The sequence below is a fragment of the Ictidomys tridecemlineatus genome, chromosome 8 (genome assembly GCF_052094955.1).
Source record: "Ictidomys tridecemlineatus isolate mIctTri1 chromosome 8, mIctTri1.hap1, whole genome shotgun sequence".
In the NCBI taxonomy this organism is placed as follows: Eukaryota; Metazoa; Chordata; class Mammalia; order Rodentia; family Sciuridae; genus Ictidomys; species Ictidomys tridecemlineatus.
Genome location: NC_135484.1, coordinates 42,877,365 through 42,887,371, shown reverse-complemented (window position 1 = coordinate 42,887,371; position 10,007 = coordinate 42,877,365). Strand labels below are relative to the sequence as shown.

At 33.7% G+C, this 10,007-nt stretch overlaps 1 pseudogene; it reads right to left on the bottom strand.

The window, feature by feature from the left end:
- Positions 1-5,925: 5,925 nt before the first annotated feature.
- On the bottom strand, positions 5,926-6,951 carry LOC144365755 (membrane cofactor protein pseudogene; annotated as a pseudogene).
- Between the last annotated feature and the right edge of the window lie 3,056 nt (positions 6,952-10,007).

Genomic DNA, 10,007 nt, shown 5'->3' with positions numbered 1-10,007 from the left:
TGGGATTCTGTTGATGTCAGCACTCAGACATTTGGGGATGAGGGTCCATATGAAGGATGACAGTGGGAATCAAAGCAAATGTGTTGATGCGAGAGAGTGGATATGAAGGACAATGGAATCTTGAGGGATAATGATTTATCTTTAAGACATGTGACCCAGATGATGCCATGAAAAGTTTAAGTTAAAAAATTTAAATATAGGTGATATTAATGAACATTTGCTTTATGACTGAAATGTTATATTCCTTCCCTAGGCTAAGGAAAATGAAGTAATTAATGACTAAAATTGAAATAAGAAATGTTTATATTCAACTAACTTCAAACTTCAAATTAGAGACTCTGTGCTATTCTTTAATAAGCAGAATAAGAAAAGTTTTACCAAGTAGTGTTATAAGATTTGCTGAGCTGCAGGCCTGAATATTTAACACATGTGCAATTCAAAATGTTTACTGTGAGATACGCTTGTGACCTCAAAGTCTTTCCGAATAAATGAGAGTTAGATAAAGTAATTCAAAATTGACATGATCTTCAAGAATTTTGATAGTAAAAAATATGATATATAATTATCTCTGATATAAACTGGGATGTTATGTAGTGGAGACTGCAAGCATAAATAAAATTCCCTTTGCTGCAAAGTTGCATTTCTAAAAACTGTAACTGCTGAAATCTGACGAACTTTTGAAAGAAAAGTAATGTGGCAACTGAAGAATATGGAATTAACTCTCTGGGACTCATCTGAATGGCAATTGTACACACAGAGCAACAAAGGCAAACAGATTACATGGATGTCACAATGAGTATATATTTTTTTCTGTATTAATTGAACAAATGAAATCTTGATATATGCTAGTTACTGAGTAGCATATTAGGCACCATACAAACTACGTTATCTACATTGCTATACCTTACAAAAATCCTATGAATGCAGGCAAATCATACTTATTCGATCCACAAAGAAACTAAGACTTAGAGGTTAATGCATCAGAGTCACAACTAATTATTTTGTTGACAGAACAGAGATTGAGTTTGGATGACTTTCAGGTGTCTTTATTTTACTAAGACTTTAAAGAAACAATAGCATCCTTTATTTTGTTTTGTAATTATTTTAAAATAGTTGTTCAGTGTCATGTAAATATATTTCCTATTTGTTTAACATTTTATAATGCCACTTCCTTGAAGGTTTTTCTGAACAAAACGGAGATAAAAGATGGGTCTTCCTTACTGTTACTAGACAGTTGATTGATACTTGTTCTCCAGACATAAATTGTAAATGCTAATTCTTGAGCCATGTATTTTGTGACACCTTGATTTAGCTGTAGTCATTTAAATAGTCTTCTTGGTCTAGCAAGGAATCCTCAAATGGAAATTAGGAGGATGTTAGTCTGTTTTCCATATCAATAATAAAATACCTGCTGTTGGATAATCTATATAGAAAGAAGTTTATGTTTACCTTATAGTTTTAGAGAATTAAAGTCCAAGATGGTACAGACCTCATCTATTTGGTCTCTGATATGGGACTCATGGTGGATGATGTCCCAATGACAGAACACAAGAAGAAAGATCCTATGGCAAGACACAGATGCCTGATGGATTAAGGGATCAGGCTTTAAATATATTTTTTTTAACAATACATTCTGTGAGAGCTGATCTAAGATAACAGCATTAATTTCTTTCAAGGGCAATACCCCTGTGACCTCGTTAGCTTATATTAAGTGTTGAATCAGCATTGCCATACTGTGGACCAAGATTGGGGGAATATCCTCAAACCATATCCAAATCATACCAAGGAGTTTGAAATGTTTTAAAGCCTTCATGTTCAGTGTGAAACAGATGTGGCAAAATGGTAGTATTTAATCAGATTCAGCTTTCAGGACTGGTAAGTTTGGTTTAATGATATGATGGAAGAGGAAAATTAGACATAAATGGAAGTATTTCACAAGCACTCCAGTAAATAAAAGCAATATTAACACCATTAAATATGAAAATAACCTGAACCTGCCTTGTGTTTTCATGACACAAGAAATATGGACTAATAACAAGAAGATGAAGTCTCTCTGGATAGGAGGAGGCTCCCATGTCTGGGAAAATTATTATAAGCAAGACATTCACAAGAAATGAATAACTTGGAAATAGTATTGTCAGAAAGACCTATGGTGATACAGAAAAACAAATTAGAAATGAGGTTGAAATGTGCTATTAAACAGGCATTCCATTATGATTTTTGAGCCATCTATGGAAACAGCCCATTACCGACAGAAGTTGGTTCTTCACAGGGTAGAGACAATCACAATTGGAATAATAAATAAAATTTTCATATGGGGGATCTCATTATGAGGAAATTGTAGGCAAAATGGAAGAAGTATAGAAAAAAGTGATACTAGTGGTTGGGAACTGACAGGATTGTCTCTAAAAGAGATGATTAAAAAATTAAATTGCTTAGTAAGGGACAACTAAGAGATGAGAGTGTTTACTATTGCAATGAGATGGTTAACCCTAAAAAGAGAGACATGTCCATTATTTAGCATAGTGATAAAGTTTATAATTAGAAATAATTTAGTAATGTTAGGAAAAGGAGTCATAAGACCCATCTGAATGCTGAGGAGTATATATGGGAGCACAGCCTAGGTTTACAGTGTGCAATTTTGTCTTCCTTGATTCCGAGCTTTTCTCTAAGCTTGTCATGGGTTCTGATTTTTAACCCTTCATTTCTTTCCTCATAGTTTTTATCCTCTCATTTAAACTGTAAATTCTGTGTTCCTTTGTGTCAATAGATTTTATGGATCATCTGTGGATCCCTGCGCACTTAAATACACTAGCTTTCAAAATTTATGTTTTAGCCTTGAGCTAGCAATAATTTTATAAGCACTGGAAGCAACCTTTCCGTTACAAATGTACTTTCCTTTAATCCACAGGGATATCATATTTTTAGGTGCTATATGATGCATTTATGTAACTTGAAGTTACAGTGTTCCAATAAAAGGTACCCAAATGGTATAGTTATTGGTAACTCATTTAAAGGGGGTAGGAAGGATAGTAGAAAGAATTGGACATTGTTATTCTATGTACATATATCATTACATGACCAGTGTGATTCTACATCATATACAACCAGAAGAATGAGAAGTTATATTCCATTTATGTAATAAATGTCAAAATGCATTCTACTCTCATGTATAACTAATTAGAACAATTTTTTTTCCACAACATTGTTATTCAATTAAATATTTCCTGACAAACTAGATTTTATTAATGTGAACTGTAAATGGGATTGGTTATATGTACAGTGAAAGTAGCAAAATTCACAAAGAGTTGCACTGAAATGTAAATCAATCACGATATGCTTTTATCGTGGGACAGGTGCCTTCTTTTACGAATGACATCAATTCTATAAAGTCCTGTAATTTAAGCTTTATAAGGAAGTAACTGTGAGAAGCATGAATAGAGAGACACGCTGGACAAACAAATTCTTGGTCTCCAGTGGAGAAACAGATATCAAAATCATATGAAAATATGAGCCATTCCAACACTCATGCTCAAGGAAGACAGAAGTACCTTCACTAACACTTCTGTTCATAGCTCTTGAGTCCTCTTAGGAGAAATGTTCTCTTTATCAAGAATTAAAATACTCCATGTTCTTTACAAAATCTGACATGGTTTCCAGAATGTCTGAAGGATGATGCCAAAAAATTCAAATAAAGAACAGAAAAATGTACTTTAATTGATTTTATGCTTTGGAAAAATATTATAATTGCAGTTATGGGATTTCTTTCTCTTTCTTTTTTCTTTATACTGTTTCTTTCTATCTCTTTTTCTTCCTCTTTCCTTTGTGCTTCAATCAATATGACTAGCTATGAGATATTCTGTTTGGACCAATTGAATGCTACAGCCTATATGAGTCATAAGAAACATGAGACATTGGCCATCTTTTGACAAGATGATGTGCCTGATACATGTGTGGTACTTGAGGTTTCTTGCTGTTCAAATGGAGGGCTGTGGTTCACTGCAGAAAATAAGTAGAACTTCCTCTTCCTTCTGGTGTTAAATACCAGTCAGATTCACCTTTGTTTACTTTTGAGATCCTGGGTACTTCAAAGTCCTCTAGAGCCTCTATATAGAATAATACTGGAGAGACAATAAATTGTTCCTGAGTTTAGAGAGGAAAAAAACAGAACAAAACAAAACTCTAACCTGTACAGATAACGTCTTATTTCTGGATTTGAATCCAGGTCAAAATAAACAAGTAGATCAAACATGTACCTTGAGAGGTTTGTTCAGTATTGCTTGGTAAGGAGAGCTAATTACTGGAAGTTGCTCAGTTCTGACTTACATTTTTGGTTTAGAAATAAAAAAGAGAAATATATTTGAAGCCTGGAAGTATAGCCTTTGACCTAATGTCTGTCTTTGATATGACATGATTACATACATTTTGTAGAAAATATCTGAGCTTAATAGAAGCCTGCATCTGACTAGCATGAAAAGGAAACAAGGTATAGAGCACAAGATGTATTATGTTATTCTAGACTTAAACATCAAAGGGCAACAATCACTACTCTTTTGTAAAACTAAGTTAAACTTGCTTTGCTCATCACACAAACAATGTGCACATATGAGCACACTTGGACACATATTTTTTTTGCATATCTAAGTGCAATATATAAACTTTATTTTTACAATTGATAATTATAGAGACAAACTATTAAAAATGAATAATACTTCTATAATCTATAACAGAGATAATTGGATCTTACTATTATTTTTTTTTGTTTCTTTACTAGTTTTTTATTGAAAATAGTTGTAATTATCCTGTAATTTATATCTTGGTTTTTTAAGTTAAAATGACAAGAAGCATTTCATTTAACTCTATAAATTCTTTAAAGACATGTTAAATACATGTTAAGGATCCATGGAACAGAAAATTTTTTATATTTGAGGCCTTTTATATGTTTTTTATCCTTCACTAAAGAAAAAAATTCTCTCAATCCCTGCATGTTTCTTCCTTTCTCTTGTTCTTTCCCCCTTATTTTAATATTAAACTCTGCTAATACTTTGGGATATGGTTGGAGTTTTAAGACAGGTAACATCTTTCATTTCAGGGAAATATATATATCCTTTGTTTTGGGGTTTTGAGGAACCTCATGCAGGGAAGAAAACTGTGATGGAAACAACATCACTCCAAGAGGAAAAACCTCAAAATCAGGTTTTATATACTGTATGTATGTGTGTTTGCATATTTGTGCATACAGGTTTACATGTGTATATTTTTGGGGTTCATCATGTGCAAGTGTATATGTATATACACTTCTTTGCACACATATGGTAAATTGGGGGTATTTACCAAAAAAATGGAATTTTACTCTATTAACATTCAGAGAAGTTTCTGATAATTGTCAATGAGGTCAACTTTTCCATATTTTTGATTTTCAGAGTTATCCATTTTTAATGGATAAAGGCTGAGTGTATTTTTTTACAATGAACCTATATATAATACATTTTAGTTATTGAAAGTAAATCTTAAAAGTTTGTATTAATCTTTGAATAAAAAAGTCAAAATTACTTTCTTTACCCATGAAATGTAAGTTCATATTCATATTTTATAAAATAAGAAATATCCCTATCTAAATGCTCCCAAGAACACTGACTTGTGTTATAAGGGAAAAACAGGCAATCTATTCATACCCTGACATACAAGAAGCTTTAAAGTATGATGAGTATATTTAAGCCACATGAAAATGTTAGCTTTGACGTGGGCATTGCATTTATAAGCATAACTATTTTATTTATGAGAATAACTATTTTAGAGCTGATGAATTTAATAGAATTCCAAAATCTTGAAAACTAGTTTGTAGAAACCATTGTTCTGTTGGGGTGGTTGGTTCTGTTTTCCTTTTCTTCCTGCTTTGAAGACATCTGTATCCTCGGATGTCAATTATTGTAACTCCAACAAAGTAATAAAAATCAAAGCAAGGATCCATTCATCTAAATCCTCACACGTAAGTGATCCTTCATTTGGACGAGATTTTTGTGAAGTAATTGGAGTTGTTGTAAAAGAAGCAGATTCTGCATTGGAAGGCTGTTTTGTATTGGTAGGAGATGCTTCTGTAGAACATGTTGGAATTGGGGGTTCCCAAGCACTATTTCTACCACAGACAACCAAGTCACTTCCATGAAGGTAAAAACCCTTCAAACATTCAAACGTAACCATTGCATTGTAGTAATATTTACTTCCAAATCCTGATATTTGTCTTCCATTTTCAATTACTGGGTATGGACATTTGACCACTTTACACTGAGGAGGGTCACTACTCCATTGTCCGTGGCCAGAACAATGAATCTGGCTCTGTCCAATGAGTGAAAATTTATCTGATCCACGATTGGGATTACACATATAAGTTGCTACTTCATGATATTCAAATACTTCCTTTTCTTCTGGGGTGTACCTTCCATTTTCTATTTGTGGAGGCGGTTCACACAAAATCTTTTCGCATTGTGGGAGATTCCCGCTCCAAACCACATTCAATCCTTTAAGCTTGCAACGTAGAATTTGCTTACCAATTAAATAAAACCCCTCATTACAAACAAATTCAACATATGTACCAAACTCCAAGCTTCCATTAAGTACATTTACTTGGCCATTAACAGGATCTGATAGAACTGGACATGTTTTTTTAGAACAAGCAGCATTTGAAAGAGAGGACCATGTGCCGTCCGCACCACAAGTAGAAGAAGTGGCCAAAGAAGGGTTCCGCTTGTATCCAGGTTTACATTCGTAATGTACTTGCTCGCCAACCTCATAAAGGGGTTTAGATTGGCCAGTGAGCTGCATTGTTTCAAATGTTGGTGGCTCACCACAGGCTTCAGAGGATGTAGTAGACAGCAAGAACACCAGGGCCACCAGAAGGAAGCAGTGGAATGGAAAGTGGCTCCCGCGGGGTTGGGTGGGTCCAGCGCACATCATGGATCTCCTTGTTTTTCCTTAGATGAGGAAGAAACCGAGAACCAGCTGAGCAGGTTTTCAGAGTCCCTCCAGAGTCTAGTGACCAAACGCAACAATCCCAGACTCAGGAAGTGTCCAAAGTTATATGTGAGTGGGTGTGGTCCGGACACACCCAGGAAAGTCACAAAAAGTGTTTTAGAGGTGCTCTCCTGGTCAGTATGTCGGTATTGGAATAGAGATCTCAATGTTAAGGTAACCTCACTGATAGATTCAGGGAGGTTTGTGTCACTTAACTAAAACCACAAGACTCAATCTTTGTTCATAAGGTTTTCCTATCCCAATATTTCTAACTGATAAGGAAAGATTCTCAGATATTGTTTTACTAGGTTTTTCAATGTAGGTTTGCCCCAGATGAAACTCCAAGGCAACTCTGTGTTTGAAAGTAGTTCATTTTGAAGATTTTAGAATGCCCAAGTGGGAAACTTGGAGAAACGACATGGGTAAATAAGAAAAGGCAATAATAAAAGATGTTTTTATATGGGAGTTACCCCTGTAGGCAAAAGGAGGCTGAATCTCACAATGATCTCTATAAGAAACTATGTGTAACATACTCAGAATTAGCCTACAGAGATTAGTACCCAAGGCATCGATATACTTATTAGTATATCTCCTCTACTTGAGGGAAATTCCATTATCTCTCAAAGCCTTTCTTATATATGGTGGGTTTATTAATTCCATCATGCCTCCAAGAAATGCCTCTGAACAGGACAATAAGAAGAGAGATGGGACACTTTACTTGTAAATTTGTCAGTGACTGAAGATTGTTTATTTCTACTACTAGAGATCTCAAGTAGGGTGAGGGATAATATATGGGGCATCAGCAGCATCTACTACAGTGGATTTGTCAAGTCTCCATTTCAGTTTATTTTTCTTGTGAATATGTGCAATGTATTTGTGATTGTTTCTCTGCTTTTTTCCTCTCTAGAGGTCATAAGGTATGTAGGTACCAAAGATAAGCTATATTTCCAAAGCATTTACCAATCTCTATGTCATAGTTCTCTAAACAACAAACCATGGGGGACATTCTGCATCTTTCTGCTGAAAGATCTATTTTTCCTTGGAAAGAAAGGATAATGAGGCTAAAACAAGCTTGAACTGTGGAAGAAAAATGTGCTACTGTAGCAGCTTCACTCTGAAAGTGACCTAATTGACTGTGTTGGCTCAGTTTTGAAAATTCCTTTCTTTCCACTCCAAATTCAAGCATTCCTTTCCTTTTCCACTTCTTTCTCATTTTACTTGTAATAAATCAACCTAGAAATATTTCTGACCTTTCTTGTGTTCTTTTTTTGTATCTTATTAAGAATTCAGGGCTGGGGATTTGGCTCAAGCGTTAATGTGTTCACCTGGCATGTGCAGGGCAGTATGTTCAATCCTCAGCACCACATAAAAATAAATAAAATAAAGATGTTGTGTCCACCAAAAACTGAAAAATAAATATTAAAATATTCTCTCTCTCTCTCTCTCTCTCTCTCTCTCTCTCTCTTTCTCTCTCCTCTCTCTCTCTTTAAAAAAAGAATTCAAAGGATGGAAGGGAAGAAGGGAGGAACAAAGGAAGGAATGAAAGATGGAAGGAAAAATTATATACATGTTACAATGTAGTTTACAGTTCTTCACCAAGCAGTTTCACCTCAATGCACAAAATGTTTTCCACCTTTCTTTAGATTCACCCAATACATGTTTCCAAATCTGATCAGCATTTTTCCTATTTGAAAAGATTAAGAAATTTAATGAACATTTTTTCACTTACATAATTCACACAGCTTAAGTTAAAAGCTGAGATCATCATGTGCCAAACCAGTAACATCCCCTTATTCTGCACTAAATATCTTCCTTCTGTTCCATGTTTTGTCTGCCTGACTCATATCACCATCTACTCAAAGTTTGAATGAAAACTTGTAGTCAATTGGAACAATTCATTGACACTTATTTTCTATATCTAATCAGTCTTTAATTCTCTCCTGCCTACTTATTTTCTATATCTAATCAGTCTTTAAATCTCTCCTGCCTGAATAAAATCTTTGCCCAAATCTACACAATAAGTTTAAGACTACACGATAAGATTTGATTCAACTAATCTAAGCTTTGGGAATTCCATTATCTCTCATAGTCTTTCTTAAAGGTTTGCTGGTATTGCCATTTAGTGTCTCATATATATATTTAAGAATTTGTCACACTTTTAATGTCTGTTATTAGCTTCTCTCATCTCCACTCCCAATTTTAGGGAAGTATAAGTTACAAAAATTATATATATTTACATTGTATGTTTCAATATATACCATGAAATGATTACCACAAGCTAATTAAGTTACCTCTCATCTCTTATAATTGCCAATTATTAATTTTTTATGATAGAAATATTAGTATTTTCTCTCTTCAAACTGTGAATACAGAATATACTATTATTAACTATAGTCAGCATGCTTCAGGTTAGATTTTCAGAACTGATCATCCTGAAAACTTTGTATCATTTGATCAATATATTCTGATTTCCCTCACTCTCAGTCCCTATAAACTCCATTTCATTCTCTACATATTTAATTTTTCAGACTCCACATATAAGTAAGATTATGCAGTAATTATCTTTCTGTGTCTGGCTTATTTCACTTAGCATAATAAACTTTAGGCTTACGCATGTTGGTGCAAATGAAATAATTTTCTTTATATCTGTATGTGATATATGATATACATTACATATATGACTATATATTATTTTTTTCTCACTTTTTTTTATCCATCCATGGTCACTGAAAGGCAGGCTTACTGAATCATATAATAGTTCTATTTTTAAATTTTAATTTTTTAAAAGAAGTTCCATGCTGTTTTCCAAGTGGCTTTACAAGTTTAAAATATTGCAACAAAGCGCAAAGTTTTTCATCTACCTCTCTGACATTTGTTAATTTTCATGTATTTCTTAATAATAAGCTATTTTACAGGTGTGAGGTGATATTTCATTATGGTTTTAATTTTTATTTTCATGATAATTATTCCCATTTAAAAGCTTTTAAAATATAGGG